The sequence below is a fragment of the Thunnus thynnus genome, chromosome 14 (assembly GCF_963924715.1).
Source record: "Thunnus thynnus chromosome 14, fThuThy2.1, whole genome shotgun sequence".
NCBI lineage: Eukaryota > Metazoa > Chordata > Actinopteri > Scombriformes > Scombridae > Thunnus > Thunnus thynnus.
In genome coordinates, this window is record NC_089530.1 from 26,672,281 (window position 1) to 26,687,205 (window position 14,925).

General features: G+C 40.8%; 1 protein-coding gene across 1 annotated transcript in view; it reads right to left on the reverse strand.

Annotated features, from left to right (window-relative positions):
* peli1b (pellino E3 ubiquitin protein ligase 1b) overlaps positions 1-14,588 on the reverse strand; it is a 48,729-nt gene extending 34,141 nt beyond the window's left edge. The window contains exon 1 of the mRNA XM_067610738.1: positions 14,208-14,588. The gene's annotated coding sequence lies outside the window, so the exon portion shown is untranslated. The remainder of the gene's footprint in view (positions 1-14,207) is intronic.
* Between the last annotated feature and the right edge of the window lie 337 nt (positions 14,589-14,925).

The window sequence follows — 14,925 nt, forward strand, 5'->3', positions numbered from 1 at the left end:
AATAGCTCTTGTTAATTTTCCAGCCTGCTCGCTCTCTTTCAGTGGTGTGAACTGGATTTTGTGAAATACAAGCGCCGACACCTTTTCCATTTTGACATTTTAATTCCTTTCATTTAAACTAAATGTTAAGATTTTAGTTGATTTAATGTGTGCTGAGATGTAACTTCGACTAGCTCATAACATCTCGGGTTCTTGCTGACTACAATGGGAAATGTCAAACTTTTCAATGTGGAAATGATCGGATTCATTTCCATTCACACACCAGATCACCCAGAAACTCCAGTCTTCTGTCTCAGAATAAACCCACAGTGTGTATTGGCACACAAACCATTTCCATCCAGAGGAGCTATAAAGCCAACAGAGGACCTTATGATGGGGGGAAAAAAAAATCACTGCTGATGCAACATTACAGAAAATTTATGTAGCGTGAATTATATCTCCTGAAACTCAGCTGCGTGTACACACACAGATAAGACTGCATTATCAATACGAACCAGAGTGTGAAATCCTGGGACGTGTTACTGAGCTGCTGGAGCTTAGACAAAGGAAATAGAATAATGTAGTGTGTGAGTGTATGTATGCATGTTTTAAATATATTTTCATTTTGCTTAGTTTGAATATTTTACTTATTATTCTTAGGTTAAACATATACTGGATCTCATAGGAACACAGTCTTAACCATTGACATTCCTGGAAGACACTCTAACCATTGACATTCCTGTAGCCGGTCTGCTCCAAAGTCATATACACAGAGTCAGCGTGTCGATGCACACAGGAAGTCCCAATTCCCTTCCCACTCACAGGCAGGCGCGCACTTCTCATGTTCAATGGTCCCTGGAGGTATTCTTCAGTATATGTGTGTGTGTGTGTATGTGTGTGTGGTCCAATATTTACACCAAGATGGATGGAAACATGTGCCAGGATCACATGAGCCCCATGACACATCGCTTAAGAGGAAGAAGGGCAAACACAATAGATAAAGTATAGAGAGCCACATCCAGGGTGGGGAACACTGGAGACAAAAAGATGGTTTAACCTCTAGATTTAGTCCTAATGACGCTGCTGTGAGACGACCCCCTAAAATACACCTTACCAGGGCGGCTGTGGCTCAGGCAGTGGTTCAAGCCCTGGCTCATATCGTCCACAAGTCCAAGACACTGAACCCCAAATCTACCCCGGCACCAATCTGTGGTAGCTTGTTGCCATTGGTGTGTGGATGTGTGTGAATGAGAGGCAAATTGTGAGGTGCTTCTAAATGCATAAATGCATTTACCCTTCAACAACAGGTTAGTAAATGTCACGCTACACAAAGAACAGGAAAGCTGTAGTTGCTGTCAGGTCTACATAACACGACATTATCATAAAAAACTGTGTGCTTATCTACTATACAATCTAGAATAACTAGCACATCAATTGTCTGCTGTTTTCTATAGAAAGGAATATATTATAGTGAACTGTAAGAGAAGAGAAGACACCCTACAGCACCTCATGGTCACCCAAACACAAGGTCAGAGCAAGACAAGGCACCTGGTAAAGGGCATTTTTTTGATATATTCCATGATTAATCGGGAAAATAATCCGCAGATTCACTATTAATGAAAATAATCGTTAGTCGCAGCTCTACATGAGGTGATATATTTCCTCCTTCACTGGATGTGATTCTGTTCTATTTGTATGAATCATGAAAGTTGAGCAGCACTGTATTTTACTCTGGATAAGAGAATCTGCCAAATGCTATAAATATAAATGTGAATAAACACCAGACTTACTGTATGATGAACATCCTGCTTACTCAGGATGGTGCACACATGCTCTATAACATAGTGAATAAAAAATTAATTAGCATTGGCCCATCTGTCATGTTTTATGTGTGGTAGGTTACATTTCCTCCCTTTTTACAGAAACATATTACAAGACATCCACACTCTGTGGTGTCTGGGCTCTCTGGAATAACCATTAGCCTGCACCAGAGGGCTTATAAACTGGTACACAAAGCAGACCACTTCCCCATGTGCTATAACCAACAAATTGAGTCTACATATACTGAAGTAGACAATATTAAGCCACGCTGAGCTACTTTTAAGAGGATCCTCTGTAGCTGTGACTATCACGGAAAAAAAAAGGAGCAGTCGGTAACAAGGCCGATTAGAATAATCCAGTTGGGCACGATGCCAAGCACTTGACCCGGAGGAAGCGTTGCCACAACAATACTCACACCCATCAGCTATAAACAGCAAGGCATGAAATATGTGGAGCAGGTCAGGAAAAGGACTTGAGCATTAGAAACAAGGTGAGGAATGTAAACCCGAGCTGTGTTGTTGAAAGCAGATGTGAACATAGTGAAGATGGCATCAAAACCTTTCCGGGCCTCATGCTCCACAAAACCGACCCATGAGGACACATGCCGAAAACGTCCCCATAAATGTTTTAGGCTGCTGCAAAGCCCCAGCACACATCACACCTCTCTGACCGATTTCAAATGTGAGCATCACATGTCAAGCAAAGGCACGGGATCCTTTTCAGCAAAATACAAAATTTTTAAACCGCAAAAAGTATGCTAAGTGCACGCAGAACCAGACCTTCTATAGTGCACAACAGCACCATTTCCCCGCCTCCTCCACCCGCTGCTCCTAAAACAGCAGACTGGAGTCCGACCCTTTGGCGCCAAATTCCTGCTGAGAATTAAATTAACTCATCAAAACAAACTACCAGTCTGGAGGCTCCAAGAGACTGGCATCTCTAAAGAATCCAAGATCCAGGACCAACTCCCACCAAAAAAACAGCGTCCTCGGTTTCAGCCTGAGGTGCTGGATGGTTGGACTCGTGTCTGGGGTCAGGAAGCTCAGAGGCTCAGTGAACTACTAGAATACACGTCAGGTGAAATGAGTCTTTCATCCCAATGTGTCCATATTTCCACTGTTAGTTATAGTGTAATAGATACCACTTAGAAAAAATAATTAAAAGCAGCAATTGTTCCTGTTTTTTTTTTATTTTTTCTATGAATAATGTTTGGAACATCTGTGTAAATCAGACTTCCCTAAAATCTAACTTTGGCTGTCTTAAATTAAAAAGGATTACGGTAAGCCTGCGTTCTCGAAAAAGTGACTAAAACAGTAAAACCACATTTTGTCTGAGGAGAGTTTTCAGTAAAACAGTCTAGCGTTACATTATGCTGTTAAGATTTACATCAACTTCTACTAATCAAGCTAAGGAGAGGGCTTCTGTTTTTTCCCTAAAATACTGTTTAAATGTAAAATATAACTGCGCTCTGTGTTTTTTTTTTTTCATTTAATTATGATCTTGTTTTTTCCAGTTCCTCCGTCCTGCAGCTCATGCCACTGCGCTGCTGAGAAGTATGCACCAGTGGGACATCAATAAACCAGTGAAAGTCAGTTTTTAGGGCTGCAACTAACAATCATTTTTATTGTCAATTCATGTAACGATTATTTTCTCGATTAATCATTTGGTCTATAATAGTCTCTCCCAATTTCCCAAAGCCCTTACTCATGTTGCTTATGTTGTTCGACTAACAGTCCAAAACTCAACTTATTATCATGTAAGACTAAAACCAGCAAATATTCACATTTGAGAAGCCAGAACTAGTGAATTGTTGGTATTTTTTATTTGAAAATGACTTAAACAATTAATCCAACCTTTGAAATAGTTGCTGATGAGTTTTCAATCAATCAATTGTTGTAGCTCTATCAATTTTATTTAAGATGTTTGAAAAACGTCATAGTTTAATTGGTTAAATTTAGTTGTACAAGCAAACAATGACCACAACAGAATAACATAGTGATATCCAGAAAGTAAAACTAAGACTGTGGCATGAAAATATGGAAATATATTTGTATAACGACACGGTGAACTGCCAAAAAGCTGAGTCACTTTTTTTTCTATTTCACATTGATCATTCAGGTGTGCTACAACACAACCAGAAAAGCCTAAAAGTTACTGTGACAGTTCGTCCTTATGGTTGCTTCTCTTCAGTTTCCAGGGCAAGTCCGTGTCTGAATGTGCTTTGTCAGGGCAGCCTGCTGGTTTTCCTGTAAGCCGCACTGGGAGGAGGCTAACTGATGACAGAAGGTAGGGGAAGAAATAGGAGGGCCTGTGTTCGAATTACCGTCTCATCAATGATTCAGTGGGGAGAACACAGACACGCGTATGCACACAGACAACAAACAGCCCCTGTTGGTGGATGTGCAACAAGACACAAACACAAGCGAGGTCTTAAGACACACAAACATGCACACAATCGGAGATGCAGACGCATGAGCAATATGTGTCGGTGCGGGGGAAAAGTGTGCAGTCATGCACGTGGACTGGACATCTAAACATACACTGGTGAGCGGTCAGATGGACACGCAGTCAAACACAACAAACCGAGCGCTTCTGAAGCCAAACGCCATCTCACGATTGTACAAAGCGCACGATATGTGACCTTCCTGGAAGCACAGTACAGCAGCACGGAGTGAATGTGTTGTAGGGATGCGTGCGACTGAACTGTGAGCTCAGAGTGATTCAGTGCAGTAGGGAAAATATTACACAACCTAACTAAATTTCTGTTATTCATTTGAATACATATTCAAATCTGGAAGCAGGTTTGTAGCTCTGAATAATTTAAGTGACTGACAAAAGTGCCTGATGAAACATAATTACGGTAAAGTGTTATTGAGGTCAACGTGTGTCATTCTTTAAGCATAAAATATAGCCATAGTGAGGCTGGTAGCACCCAATAATGTAATAATCTCCTGAAAATGTAATAAACTTTGCACTTAACTTGATCGAAAATGTAATAAAAATATCCTGACTGACGTTGTAATAACATTTTTACTGATAGTGTAATACCTTATTACATTATTGGGAATTTATGACATTTTCTGGTCTTAATGTAATACTTTTGATGGATCATGTAATAAATACTGTGTTCATTTTCAGTCCAGAGTTTGGATTTGAAATGAAAGAATGATTATTGGGTTAAATTGCAGACTTTGAGCACCATACAGCCATATGCACACGGGCAGAAACTCAGGGACGTGCAACATCCTGGTCTTATTAAGTGGGTCATGAACTACCTCCTAGGGAGACCACCAGATGTGAGGATCCAGAATTCCAGGTACAGATGAGCTTCTGAGCAGCAGTGGAGACCCCAGGCAGCCTTCCTCTTTATTATTATTAGTATTATTATTGGGTGCTACAAGGCTGCACAATATATCGTGGATGGGATATAAAGATGCAGTTGGAGTACTGAGACAGCGACGGCTGCTGATTTTTCTCTCTGCGCTGGTCTGCTTTCTGTCATTTCAGCCTTCAGCCAGTTTATGTCTCTTTGACAAATGAATGATGGCACATAATGCTGCTTGGGTTACAAAAAGCTCATACACACTGTTTCATGTAAGCTGTCTGTAAAATTCTGCCTGAACTAAAAGCCCTTTACAATCCAGAGACTAAATAAAACTAATTCCAGCTTTTTGATGAATTATTCTGCCTTTTAGGGGGTTGTTTTGCTCTTCTGTTAGTTTTGTTACAGTAATGTTTTACAGACATTTGCCTTTCAATACATTGGAGATCACAGAGTTCTCTGTACGGTTATACCGATGTTATCATGGACAAAATGCTGTGATAATAATGTGAGAGGGTTTAATGCTACTGTAAGTGCTTGTTTATTGTTTCTAACACTGAGGGAAAGAATACCAGGGACAGATGTGACCTTCATCAACTCAAAGTCACTTAAATATTCTGGGTTAATTGAGTTATTTAGCATTGGTGTTTAACTAGCTTTTATAGTGTTGAATGGTACAATAACAACTGACATCTGGTCCACAGCAACTTAACATGGGAGCAGTCAAACCTAGCATGGTTTTAGTTCCTATCGTTCATGATTTGTAGAATTTGGTGAGGCTGAAACATTTAAAAGGGAAATATAATGTTCTGTTGTTGTTTGTTTTGTTGTTTGTTTGTTTTGTTGTTATTTTTATACTGTTAACATAGTCACAGGTCCAAAATTTGAGGTGAATGTATGTAAAAAATGCTCCCTGCGAGTCACTGAGTGCTCAGTTTGCAATGTTACCTCTACTTCCTTCTCGTGATGATGTCATATTATTGTTTACGTAGCCATCAAAGCCACCAGACATCTGCTGACACACAGTTTCTGTAAGCTAACCAATCACAACAGAGAAGGCTCATCAGGAGAGGGGCCTTTAAAGAGACCAGAGCTAAAACAGCCTGTTTTAGACAGAGGCTGATCTGAGGGGCTGCATAAAGGGCCAGTATAAGATAAATAAGGAGCTTTTTGAACAGTAAATAATGTCAAGATATTCTAGTAGAGCCCCAGAATATAAATACAGACCTGAAAATGTGCATGATACACCCTCTTTAAGTTGCATCATTTCCCATAGAGACCAACTATAGCTCAACACAGTCAGGACGGTGGTATAAAATGCCAACAGTAGCATAAAACAAAACAACAAACCCTACACTAATAGTCAGTTTTACAGTACCTATAAAACGTTGGGGAAAGAAAATTGGTGGACAGGGTTTGGATGTGCCAGTGTTCTCATTTTTCTACAGACGCATGCTTGAGGCTGATTCATGTTTCCGTTCAACATTCGTTCCTGTTTGGGTCCTTGAAACCTTTGGTGAAGTTTGCGTTTCTCTGGGGAGGGAACGGCAACAGTCTGTGTTGGTCTAATTGTTCCACACCTGGTCATAGTTTGTAATCATTAGCCTCTTGTCCGGCCAAATGAGACGAGCTAGCGCTTAGTGCAGCTAGCATTCAGGCTTCAGCGGGGTCAAGCTTGGGTTTTGGCAGAGCTTGAGACTTCTGGCTCTCTGTCCTCCAACACTTTTTAAAATAAAACAGACTCGGTTAACATTTCTGGAGATAAGAGGGAAACAAAGTTTATTTAGCTCTACTCTTAACAGGTTTCATCTATTGTGTAATCATTTGGATTTAAGAAATACAAATTCTACTTCAGTTTCAAATCTCAGCGACTTGCTGCTGTTTTTTTGGTATATATGTTGAGTACAAGCACCTTCAGGTTTTAATTATTTAATGGATTTTTAGCAATAGCTGCCCAGTTCTTTCTCAGTATTCACAGGAACAGCAGGGCTCCCCGGGGAAGCCACAGCCTCAACAACTCACACACGCGACCTTTTGTGTAAGTAAGGATGTACAGACAAGCTCATTTGAGACAGGAAGGTTGGAAAGTGAGGCAGGAAATGGCAATCATGCATGATCAGAGGGGAGTTGATAATTACAGGTCTGTGTGTACATATGAGTGTCTGAGGGTGTGTAAGTGCATGTGTGTGTGTGTGTGTGTGTGTTTGTGTGGGAGGGGGGAAGGGAGAGAAGCCAAATTATATCAGAAGTTTCAACCTCAGCTGCCGGTATGAACAAACTCCATAGCAGGGAAACCACAGCTGGTATCTTGAGGATCATATTCACTCCCTCACAAAAACTTCCTTTCACGATTTATATGTATAACCTCAACGGGGCTTTCAGTTTCTGCTTGTAAAAGACTTAGATACTGATGACACGAAGGGAAACGAATGAACTCATAGCGAAAGATTGTTGTTTAGGTTTTGGACAGAGGCGTTGAACGCACCACCAGGCACACCCAAAACAGAAAGGTGAAGAAGAAAGCAATTTGTCTTTCTCAGATGTCGATCATTTAAAGTAGGAAATGAACAGCAGCTAACAGATGATAGCTTTTATCTACATCTGGGACATTTCAGTGCTCTACCTGCCACTTTGGACATAAATTACTGTCAGGTGGTTCCTGCTCTACTGAAGATCTAGCTGGGTGGTAAAACAGGGAGTATGGTACATTTTTGGGTGTAGAATTGGAATAATATCCATTCAGCATTGACAACACAATGTACGCATGTGTATTAGTCTTCCAGGACAAGGAGGAAGGAAGTAGGCCCATCATTCTACACTATATAAATATCTTTTTTCCTGCATGACAGAAAATGAAAACTAGCAAAGTTTTCTTTGTAATAATTAATCTTAAAGACAGACAGGAAGTCTAGCCCATCCGGTTTTGCAAAAATCATCAATTACAATAATTGCCTCCATAAAAAAACTTTTTATTTTTAAAAAGGTAACAAGAAAGAAACAATGTGGTTAAATCCTAAGAATGAAACAAGCATCTGAACATTTGCATTAAACATAAATTATTTTCTCAATTAATTGTTTAGTCTATAAAATGTCAAAATTGTGACAATGACTTTTGTCATTTATTTTATTCTTATTTATGTCTTTTAATGTCATATCTTGTCTGAACAAATGTCAAAAACCAACAATTTTATATGATATAAAACAGAAAAAAGCAGCAAAGTTGAGACCAGCAAACGCTTTAAAAACTGAATAGAATAGATGCAAGTTAATTTTCTGTCCATCAACTAAACAACTAATCATTTAAGTTCAACAAATTAGTCATAAAAAAAGAAAAAGACAATAATTGTTTATGAACAATAATTGGAAAAACGCTACATCTATTTGGAAATATATTAGTTTTTTTTTTAAAAAAAAGATCTTGAGTAAAAGATACTTTCATCTTTTCTCTTTCTGTCTTTCCAAATGGAGCTACATAACTTAAAAGCTTAATGCTGAAACTGTGCACTTTGATAGCTCATCTCACAATGTTTATTTCAAAGAAATAAAGCATTGCAATGTTAGAAGTTTTTTTCCCCCAATATAGTTCAGCTCTACTTGTGTCAGCACATCCCTGACGTTAACGGACATTTTCCCAGAGCTCCACCAACATTTACAAATAAGGATTCTATTCATAAACTCAGCTGGATTACCGTTAAAGTAATAAACTTGCCAAATAGGACTGTGAACTCCCCAACAGCTTTTCTAAAGGAGCTGAACAGCCTCACTATGTTCCAGTTCCCCCCCCCCCCCCCCCCCCTCCTCCCTCACTCCTCTGACTCAGGTACTGGCAGCAGGAGAGGAGACTTGGTGTTATTACTACTTTCACTGACTGACAAACAAAGAGAGGAAAGAGACAAATACAAATTAGGTTACCGTGAAAGATAAATAATAAGAGGGGAGGCGGTGAAGGGACTGGAAGTCTGAGAGACAGTATCCCAGATGCATAGGAGGTTTTTAGTACAACAAATCCGGTACAGCTGTTATTCAGCATCACCTACTCACTCTATAACCTTTCTTAACTCTTTTATGCATAAAAATGTCATCAAAACAGCTCCTTCAATAAATAATTCTCTTCAGAAAAGCAAGAGAAAGATAATCTCCATTCAGATATTGTGCAGGTGTACTTTCACTGTGCAATGTGCCTCGTGTTGTCCTCTTTTACTGTGCAATCCTTATATGTGTCACATACCGCATGCACAGTTTAATGCTATTACTCTGAGGAGACCAGATTTACATAATGTATGTGGTTTACAGTAAACTGATTTCTGAGTTTACATAATTCATAGAATAATTGGATGTGTGGTGACCAACAGGAAGCGTCTTATTAAAACCACAAAATAGCAGAAGGGAAACAGAGGGACTCGGTCGGTGTCTGTTTTTCTCGTTGATGAATTTACAGCGTCTTTACGCTCATAGTCGCAGTGTTTGTTCTAACATGAAATCAACTCTGCAGCCCTGCAACCAAGCATTCCTGACTCTTTACTATTAAAGAGTCAGGTCGTCTCTGCAAATCCCTCCGTCCACATTAAAACGCCATAAACTGATAATTCTCCTCATAGCGGACATGCGTGGAGACCGATAAGAAAACTAGCGAAGAAGAAACAGTTTACCGTTTCTGTTTTCACAGAGGCTTCCTGATATTTAGTTTAATGTCAGCACATTAAAACAATTTCAGTGAGAGAAAGGTGGAAGATAGCTAGTTGTTGTTTTTCTTCTTCTTCTTCCTCTTCTGAGTTTAGTTCAATAAAACAATGAACTGCTGCGCTATAGCCACGATCTGTTTTGTCACAGATATGACAGCATTTCTACAAATCTCCATTTTCCCTGTAAACACTACAGATTTACACACTCTGAAGACCGTTTTGGAAACGCTCTGGTTTCAGGGGAGAGAAACGGAGAGGAAAAATATGCGTTTACGAATTCGATCTGCTTAGTATGGACATGGTCTCAGTTTTATCAACAGCCGGCTCCTCCTGGCAGGAGGCGAAGTTGAGCGACAAATCAACGCTGAATAAACACAGACTGAAACAGTGCAAACGTTTGTTTGGATTATGCAAGATGAAATTTAGCTTTGTCTTTTGTCTGAACACATCCTTAAACTGGTAAGTCAGGTTCATAGTATGTGCTGAACCAAAATAAGTCTCTTACTGAATATATGTGTCCTTACATCCCTACAACGGAGAAGCCTAGCAGTTAATTAAAGGTGCAAAGTGTAGAAGTTAGTGATATCTAGCTGAACGGACCCGGCAGACATGGAATATAATAATCATAGTATGTTTTAATTAGCGTATAATCACCTGAAAATAAGAATTGTTTTGTTTTTGTTACATTAGAATGAGCCCTTTATTTCTACACAGGGTGCGGATCCTCTTCCATGGAGCCTGCCATGATGCACCTCCATGTTTCTACGGTAGCCCAGAATGGACAAACCAAACACTGAATCTAGGGAGGGCCTTTTCATGTTTGTCGTGAGTTTCGCAGAGTTCTCCGCTACACTCTTGGAAGGGGAGGGGGAGGGAGAAGACTATTCGGTTGTTTGAAATCTGCAACCTCATTGCTAGATACCACAAAATCCTACAAATTGGTCCTTTAAGTTTCACCGTGAATGCCTCATTAGTGAACATTCACTGGAACTTGAATTCTAATGTTTCTGATAGCAGGGAGAGTATAAGAGAACTGTATCGAGCACAAGCTGCCTCAAGCAACACTATGGAAAAACGCTGATAGTTTAATACCCTCTCCTCCTCCTTTCTTCCTTACCTTGCAGAAACAAGGCCATAAAAACGTGCCCACTGTCTGACCCACTTTCCATGACAGACGTAATCTCCCCTCCACAAACTTCAGCCTGTTTACCAGCCCAGCAGAGAGTAAGCCGGACCAGGAGGAGGTGCCAAGCTCCTCGCACACAGCGGGTGGAAATCTGCTGCTCAGCTGTGCCGACGATTACATCCGCGGACCCCTGCTGAGCTCACCGGCTCTCCCTGATGAAACTACAAACCACAGGCACGTGACACACACGGATAAATGCAAACACATCCTAAAACTAAAGTCTCCACAACGTGATGAACAAGGTTTAAAATGGTGCAAACAGACGCACGTTTTCCCACGTTTGGCATGTTGTTGATTTGTTTGAATATCAAACATTCTCAACACCAGGAAGATAACCACCAACCGCTGGTATGACTGTTGCAGCTTTCATCTATTTCCATTGAGTAAATATGCAATAAAAGTGGGTTTCCACATAGTTTACACTTAGCTCAGTCTACAGACCCCAGCAGGTACAATGTCAAGGGAAAAATCCCTTAAATTAATAGCTTTTGCACGCAGAGTAGTCATTTGTTGCCTGAAATTAACTATTCCTACCCTCAAATTTAAAGGCTAAATATGCATATTAGGGACTGTAAGAGATGAGGGGGTGGAGGTGTTAAGTGGTGAGCCGTCTTACCACTATGATTTGGAAGACCTTCAGAAGCTTGTGCATATTGTGAGCCATATTGCCAGCACTTTTGTAATTCTTTTACAGTCTTTTAAATTAGTTTCATGCTGCTACTGGATCACATATCTTACGGAGCCAAAACGGGACCGTGTAAAATCTTTAATTTGAAATAAAAACCTTTTAAAAAATAATTGATGAAATTGGGGTTATGTGGGTTTTTTCATTCCTGGGCAGCAGTAACTCAGCATCCAGCCCAGGCCGAGTCTGGGAGGCCTCTGTGTGTCCCCACAGACAGGGTTACTAAGGATACGGGCAGCACTGAGCCTCCATTAAGACATCAGAGCTCTCTCTGCGCTCCCGTCTGACACTATCGGCTCCAGTTTCCTCCCTGAAATTGAGACTCTAAACTATGCTGGAGAACACACACACATGCCCAAAGGCAACACACCCAAAGCAAATGTGAAAAAAAAAGAAACGTGTGTGCACACATATTACTCGCTCCCCTGTTGCGGGGCAAATGATGTCCCAAACACTTCACAATGGAAGTTATCCATTTTCCACTGTTTGCAGACTTTAAATAGTCTCCACATTAATATGAAAAGATTCTTCATCCTGCCTTTTAGCAGATATCAGTGCTGAAATGTGACTCTTGTCTAGCTCTCTACACCAGATTCAGCTCTGTTTGGTCGCTCTCAAGCTGGATTTATACTTCTGCATTGAGGGGTTACGCCGTACCTACAGCGGCTACGTGCGTACTGTACGCTCTGAGGCTACGTCGCAGCTGATGCACATCTTCTCAAAAATGCAACTACATTCCAGGACTGTGGCAGCTACCAAAATGGGACATGGACACGGGGGCATGAGGACCGCAAGAACCATGATTGGTCAGCTTTTCTCCTACATGTCTCTGAAAAAAAAGGCTTACTTATCTTCTCCTTTTCAATAACACACATCTAGCAAAGCCAGTCTTCTCTTCACAATCCCCCGCTCTCTATTACAGTGAAGGCAACAATGTAGATATGGCGAGCGCAGATAATAGTACCATTTTCAGTAATGAAACAAAGCAGACCTCCCCCAACTTCGCTAATATGCCAAAGTAAATGAAACCATGTAAACACTGAGTGGAGTATAATTAAAGCACGATACAACCCGCTCACGTATGATACACCTGTTTAGTGTTGTGGGTGCAATTCGACACTGAGGTATAAATCAAAAAAGCTATGCTGTTGGTATCTACTGCGGGACTCCAGTTAACCCCTAAACCCAGCTTCATGGATCTCATGTTTCCAAATTTTTAAATGTTGTACATTACATAAGTGATATTTGCAGGATGGAGTTGCAACATAGCGCTATATGCATGGCTTCGACTCTATGTTTGCTTGACTATGCATCCGTAGCTTTAAGTTTTGGACACTTCCACACTTTTAATACTACTTTCTTCTGTGTTTAACTTTCAGAATTTAAAAAAAACAGCCACAAAACACACCAAATAGGTGGGAAATCTCATTCTCAATCTGCTGCATTGCTCATGGAGCAGTTGTAGGGCGTTAAAGACAGATGTCACAAGAATGTAGATGCAACATTTCAGAAGCAAATGTTGCTCTGCTTCTAGCTTTGGTACTTTAGCAGGCTACTGACTATGATTTGAAAGTCCTATTCTCATACAAATCAGCCCTGTTGGGTTGTACTGACCACCAAGACTGGTCAGCATTACAAGTTTCCTGATTAATCATCACACTGACAAGCAAACAATGGAAATAAGGCCTGGGGCATCCTGGTGGAGCAGCAGCAGCGGCGGGGAGGCACAGATGGAGTTAATGTCTGTCTGTCTTTACCGTGACATTTCCAACATGAGGGGGGGGGGAGTCAGTAAGATCTCTATCAGGAGCAGAACTTATCACATCATCGCTTACCAACCGGGACAGAGTGAACGAGACAGAGAGAAAAGAAAGAAAGGGTGGATGGTGGAGGATGGGAGGGGAAAAGAAACGAGAGGGGGTGAGGGACACAGAGGCACAATGAGATGGGAGATAGGGAGGGAAGGGAGGGGAGGGAAGTCATTAACTGGCAATCAAGGTTTAGTAATGGCGAGAGTCTGTGCATTTGCTTAATTCCTTATCAGGCAATGTTCCCTTTCCCACCCCCCACCCCTCAGTGACAGGTCAGCATGCAGACTGAAAGTGATGTAAACTAATACTTGCATCTCTGAAGCCAACACACACACACACACACACACCGATATAGCTACTGCCCACCCGAAGTCTTATCTTTATAGAGCGTCTAATTTCCACTGAGATAAAGAAAGAGCACAAACAGGTGCATAAGTGCGTGCGTGCGTGTGTGTGTGTGTGTGTGTGGTTGCACTTTGCAGCTGCAGCACTCACAATAAAACAGTACCACTGACTGGCATGACTTACCTGCAGAGAGCTCGGACATTATTATACGCGTTAATAAATGATCAGTTAATGATGACGGAGCAGATGGCAGGACAAAGCAGGTGACGGTTGGTAACAGATAACACTGTATGGGCTCGCTAGCGCTCAACTAGCCTACTATCGTTTGTGTTTGTGCCCTATTATCGCTGTTGTAACTGTTAAAACATGTACTTACTGCGATGTAAATGTCGATTATTTCTTCCCAACGTCTCCGGTGTAGCTTCTCCACACAGCTGCTGTCTGGCTTTCCCAACTTGCTGAGGCTAGCAGGCTAGCTAACGTTCAACCGGCACACACACACAAAAAGGATTTTTAATTTCTCCCTTCAAGGCTGGTTTACCAAAAAAAAAAAGACAAACAAAACCGTGACTCTCATTTAAAAAAAGGGAAAGCAAAAGAGGGTTTGTGATGTGTGTTCCCCCTTTCTCTCTGCAGCTATGAGTTAGAAATGTTCACCGTAAAGATAAATATCCACTGTGCTTTATTTCAACTGACAGGCTCTCTGCGGTGCGCTGTCCTTTGTTGTGAGCATCTCAACGTAAACACAGAGCGGACCGAGCTCCGGCTGTGAGTGTGCGCTGTGGGCGGAGAAAACAGACGCCGACGTCGCCGCAAAGGATTCTGGGAGTTGAAGTCCTGTTTTGATGAAAATGAATGTAGCACAGTAAAAACCTTTTTTGAATTATTTTACTCACTTTATTTTTTGATAAAATTTATGGTCATCAGTGGTGGAAGAAGTTTTCAGACCCTTTACTTAAGTAAAAATACTAATATAATACATACAAAAGACTTTTTCTCTAATCTTTGATTTTTGTTGAAATTTTGGATCATTTGAGCATTTATTAAAATGAAACCATGTGAGACGTTTAGAGGGAAAAATCATTATTTGGTAG